Source organism: Amblyomma maculatum, chromosome 2 (genome assembly GCF_055883805.1).
Source record: "Amblyomma maculatum isolate TAMU_Amacu chromosome 2, ASM5588380v1, whole genome shotgun sequence".
NCBI lineage: Eukaryota > Metazoa > Arthropoda > Arachnida > Ixodida > Ixodidae > Amblyomma > Amblyomma maculatum.
Window position 1 is genome coordinate 52,351,578 of NC_139345.1, and position 6,395 is coordinate 52,357,972.

Here is a 6,395-nt window from a genome sequence, read left to right on the forward strand (position 1 = left end):
AGAGGAATGTACGATGGGAACTCACAGTAACAGTAAACTCTCAAACGGTCTGCACAGGTTCTGCAGAGTGAGTTGAGCTGTGCGTGCATGCTCTGCTATGCTTCACTAAACCAGTGGAACTAGTGGAGATCAAAATAAGTTGGCCTCAACCACCCGAGAGTGACTCCATATAATGCTACGAGAGCCCCATGGCTTGGAAGAAAGCCTGTTCGGTTGTCTAGGTTTGAGACCGTACCAGTGCGGACAATAGTAAACGGAGCACGCAATTTTTTTCTAAACTTTTTCACGCTTGCTCTATTTGAAGCCGGCAGTCATGACACATGCATACCACTAGTAAACACAAGTTCGCTTTCATTACGACCAATAACATTTTATTATCTATAATACAGAATGTGTAATTGCAATTTGAACGAAAAAGCATTGTCCGTTATGTCCGCACCTGTACATAACCCTTAGAATGTACACTTCACAGATCGGCTACTTTAATGCCAATATAGGCTTGAAGCAAGTTGAAGATGAGGCCGTGAGAGGCAATGGAATGGGTTCTCGAAATAGCTGTCGTTCTCATATTTACTCCCTCTAGTCAAATCTATAATTGTACTCTCTTCAAATCCAGAGAGACAAGAAGCGTGCCGAATTAGTAAGGGAACAGATGCAAGTAATTTCTAATAGAAATCAAGAAGAAAAGGGCACGGACAGGTCATGTAATGCAATGAAAAGGTAACCGGTGGTATCTAATTGTGACAGACTGGGTTTTAAGGGAAGGCTCACCGACAACGATGAGAGCGGGAGCCTGCTCCGCTTCCTCACGGAAAATAATTTACATGAGTTTCTATAATATGCCTTATGGCAAGCTTGCGTAAAAAAAAAGTGCAGGAGGAGGCAGCAGGAAGTTAGGTGGACTGATACAATTTTGAAGTTTGCGGGGATCAAATGAATGAAGCTGCCTCGGGGCCGGTCCGGATTAATCGAAGGGATAATAGAGACGCCCTTGCCGTGCAGTGCTGCTCAACAGTGATCATATTTGCACCACCAGGAAGGTGTAATAAATTCTGGGAATTTGATGAACCCTTTCTTGTTCCTCATTGACAAATTGCAAGAAAAAATTTGCCTCTCCCGAAATCTCTCCATTCAAGCAGGTATTAAAAAAACAGGGTGCAGGAGAGCCATATTTGAAAATTCTTGTATATATCTATAGTGGCTGTACATCTGTCCAATTGATCCATGAAGAAAATTCCAAAGAGAAACTTGTGGCGGAGGACAAGACCTTCATGCTATCAGCACGCAAGAGTGGGTGGGAGGCGCTCTTGATCAGTAAACAGTCCAGCTAGACCGGCTGCCAACGTGCATCAGCGCGAGCCAGTGGAGGCTTGGACTAGGGGTGCCACCCTGACCTGCTTCGACAACCCTTATAAGCCCATTTCCGCTTTTGCGAAAGTAAACGTTCGAACACGTTTAAGCACACAAAGCATGAGCAGTGATCTGCACAAGTAAAGTTTTAACATGCCTACGAAGAAATATCAATTTTTCAGTTATTCTCGGAAAAGCACAATATTTTACGATAGGCATAACAACATTGGAAATATATAGAGCTATTTAAGGCTTGTAACAGCTGATGAGAATAATAAATTGAGGATAAGAAATGGCTGGTGTGTATTTGGCAGGTATCATCCTACCACAATTGACAAGACTGCTGGGCGCGCCTCTCATTTGTATAGTGGAGCATTTAAGCCACCCCTCAGGCTCTAAGTGTCTGAGACTAGGCGAGCACTGGTTTTAACGTTTCAAGACATTTTGATCTTCTCGGAAGCTTCATATGTGCTCCATAATACGGGCCAGAGATAAACCATGTAATATGACAAAGCCTCTATTCTTCAATGATCAATCGCTGCCTGTCATAACCCTTAAGACACCATCTCAGCGTTGCGTTCGGCCGCCTAATTCGGCTGAGAGAAGTTGCGGGTTCGATTCCCGCTGTCGCCGGTCTACTTCGCCGGCCAATCCAATGGGAACAGAGGTCCCCCAGGCCTAGCGCTCTGCTTTGTAGTGCTGCACCACCTGGGAAAGGAAAGGCAGCAAAGGACTCCCCAGCCGAAAACTACGCTACACCAACAAAAGATTTCATACGCCCACCCCCGCCGACCAAGAATCTGGTCCCGACTGGCTATGACGTCTTGTGCGTTCACACTGAAGAAAAAAAAAGTGGATAAGGGCTCGAACTCGGGTACTCAGGTTCAGTAGCCTAGCATCTTAACCACTGAGTCAGCGGCGCGCGCTTTTACACGTTATAACCAGGTTTAAGTATAGAGTAAAGCGTCTCGTGGCCTCCACGGTTAAGCACGCCGTTGCACCGGAGCTGATCTGGGAGGCCACAGTTAAGCCCAACGTCAATAGACAGTTCCCGTTTCGCAGCTCCGCTCGAAAAGTGGCCCTAACGGTGGTCACAGGAACTAGTAGCTTTTCGACATTGCCTGCTGGCGTGATAGTTTTGTTTGCTTCAGTAATGACAGATGCGTCGGATTTTCAAGCTGCTTTTTACGTGGATGCTATTAGCAGCGATCGTGAAACCTTCTACGTGGTGAAATATGTGCACTTGACAACTTCAATCGAGTGTTAAACGTGTCATTCCGCTTTGCCGCCGGCGGCACAAATGGTAAAATTACCGATGCCACCGGTCATCATTTTTGATACCGCCTCGCGATGCATCCCAAAAACAGACTGATATTTCCCACTTCTGGGGCATGTGAGCGTCTTTCTGAAAATAGCCTTAGTATCAAGGACTGCAAACCCTATACAAGGACAAGAGGGGCGATTTCCACGCAGGAACTGGCCGCTAGATGGGACCGGTGCCCTGTCTATTCTTTGCCGGTGTTTCAGAGGGAATCTCAAAGGCAAAGCAAACAAACGTGGTGGGCCGCGAACGTCACTCATAAAGCTTGCTTTTATGCAGACTGATTTAAGTATCGGGGTCCTTGCATCCACAATACGTCCTCTTCAAGCGACTCGTGCGACCCTCATTTCGATTAAGCTGCTGCCACTTTCCTGTTCGGCTGAGACCATCACTATGTCTCTACTGACACTTGTTGACCTGCTACTGTGATGCTATACTCTACGGACTGGCAACATGAAGCTATTCAGAATGAAATAACAAAGAATTAAGGTCTGTCTTAATGCCCCAGGAAGCAGTTGACATTACGTATATGCACATGGCTCTGTGCACATATAAAAACAGATGCAGGTGAACATCTAGGCGGTAGAGTCCGAAACTATTCACCACAACGTCGTAACGTTCTTTTGTAGCGAAAGCTACATTTCGGAAGATTTTCAAGCCGTCGGCGTGACACCGTGTTCCTATGGCACCGTGGAAGATGAAGAAGAATACGAAGAAGAACGCTCGGTCACCCGCAGCTTATGCTTTCGCTCCACATTCGGTTCAGCAGCATTGAACCCTTCTGATATTTTATCTGACCCCGTTGCACTACGTCTGCAAAAACCGGTTCGAGTGAAGGAAAAAAATTGGGGGACACTTATGCTCCACATAGTGGCCCTATAGTATGGTATGGTACGATATGGTATAGTACGATACGGTACGGTATGGTATGGTGTAGTATGGTACGGTAATGTCCCTGTCTGCCGATTCGCTTAAAAATATTTTATTTGTGCCTCTAGTTCGTATATCCCATACATTAGAATTCTTGACATTCCACATTATGGGAAAGACCACCGGATATTTATATGCTATTTATATACAACACTGTTTTGACCAAGCCGTATGGAAGTGCCTGCGTGTCCTAGGGGTAGCGTACATGTCTGACTCGGGGTCCAGCAGTCCCCGTGGGTCCAATTCGCAGCTCACCCTTCCATCCTCACTTCCATCTTTAAGAAGGAGGCCGAGTTAGCAGAGCTGCCAATTAACTTGATCATGTCATGTGGTCTCGTGATGTAGCGCAATCATATGACCAGTGAATGCATGACCGTGTCACTGCCAACTATCACTTGCGAGAGTTATGCCCGCGATTGCTCGCTCACAACGCCGGCGCCAGATTTTCATGTGAACGGTGTCTTCAACGTTATCCCGTTAAACACGGGAGCTTCTAAGAAAAGGCGCAAGGTACCGAGCTTGAAAAGGAAAGTTCTTCGAGAACTGCCACGTGCCAGAGCGATGCCCTGACAGTATAAATTCTGCACTCTCGGGAGTTATTCATCAAGTAATTGAAAAACTCTGGTTGAACTTCTTCCTTCAGTGCGCTGACTTTTGCGACATCATTGAAGCAGTTGAAATCAAAGTCAGAAGTGCTAGGTGGCATATTCAGAACACAAATGAATGTTAATTTTCGCACTAGCTGAAATTAATGTGAGTCTAATGACATCTAGGTGGCATGAAGCGAAGTGCAGTCAAGGGAAGCGAAGTTCAAGTCGGATTCCGTTACAGTTCAGTAAACAAAGGCGATAAAACCGGTGGAAAGAACATGACGACCAAAGTGCTCGGATGGCGTAAAGAACCGCACAAAGAACCACACAAATCACGCGTTTTGTCTTTTTTTTTTATAGTGACATGCACGATGTCTCCCAAACTTGGTGTGTGTGCACCCCTTATGGAATGCCTTTTAAGAAAATAGCAACACTACCTGCATTCTTGTTTTGTCCCGCCGAAAAAAAGAAAAAACGAATCACCTGTAGGTATATGTGTGCTGCGACGGCCGTCTTTGTGGAGGCGCAGTATTGGCAACGCGCGAGAGGTGTCGAAAACAGCGATCGTTAGCTCCAGCGACGTCTACAGGGGCCACCTCAGTTTACGGACGGGTATGGGAAGCTGCGAAACTGTGTGTGTCTAAGAAAGTTGGGTAAACCCTCGCCATTTGATATGACAGCTTCCAGATGGCGCCACTTGCAAAACTGAAACTGCAGCTTTCCGTGCTTTCGCACTGTAATGGGTTATTCAGCGATAACCCTTGCCAATTTTTAACGCGAAAGCCTTTATGTACCCATGAGTGTCCGTCTGTGTGTGCGTGTGTCATCAAGAAGTGTCACATTTCTTCGCGAGTTTCTGCTAGATGCCGCAATATTGCGATATCACCTGGTCAAGAGATCGGCCATGATCAGACATGACGTCACCGTGACGGCACATCCGTTCATGACCGGTCACTTCAACAGACTATTCTATTTACGCATATTCCAGCCTGACCCCGCCGGGTGGCTGAACCCGGCGTCCGTGCTGCGCCTTTCACTTGGAGCTTCCTCTAAAGCCGCACCACACAGCATACAGGATCAGGCGCAGTAAAGCAGGAATCTGCGGCCCTTCAAATAAAGGCTGTCGCCTCATCGTACTATTAGTGATCCAAACTGCCCCCTAAAGTTTTGTTCTCGTGCTGCATGGGCTTCCGTTGGGTGTAAGCATTTGGAAGCTGGAGTGCGATGCACCCATCGGAGATTGGTTCGGGGGATGTTCTGCACCCTGATCAGGGCGCCCCGATTCGCTTCGATCCGCTAGTATGCGGAGGTAGGCGGCCGTACGCACACACATAGAGGCCACAGTTTTAATGCGAAAGCATTTCTTGGCTCATGGCGGCGTCGACAGAGCCAGTAGACAGAACGTGTTGGCTAGTGTCTGCACGAACCGTCAGTCATTAACTGCGTGGATAATTAATATAACAGTTGATTAAGGAAATACGTAACTAATAGAATTAGTTCATAAATTCGGTGATATGTTTAAAATAATTGGTTAATTATTTGACCAAACTAACCTGTGGGCTGGATCAGTGAATGTGTCCGCAAAAATAATTAGATGTTTGACCAAATTTTGTGTCCGATCTATTCCGAGTGTGGCCTACTCGATATTGATCTCCAAATTTGGATGCGCCACAGCCAAAATTTAACCTTGTCTGAACTTGACCAAATTTGATGGCTAACCTAAATCGCACACGGCAATTACCTCCAAGTAGGGACGGGCCGCCCCCAAAATTTATCCTCTGGACACTCGAAATTTGAATTCGTTCGATTTTGATCAAAATTTGACTTCGCCGAATTTGATCAATGAAAAGGGCAAATAAGCAACAGTACTAAGCAACGAAACGCTGAACTCGCAATGAAACTAGGCAGGGAACAAGGACAATATCTCGCTGACTACTATAAAACTAATACAACTGACAAGAAAAGCGTGTTGTGCGTTTACATACCGTAACGAAAAGACACCGCCAGGCAATTCTGATAATATTCACTCAAGACAGGTTGCGCGCGCTGATGTTTCGGAGTGCTGTGGAATCGCAATTCGATAAGATTCGGGTTACCTAAATCAATATAGCACACAAAAAAATATATATTAGCGTCATCACGATCTCGAGCAGCCCTAACAGCGGTTTCTCCGCCCAATCCTCTCTTCGCAGCTCTCTGCGCAG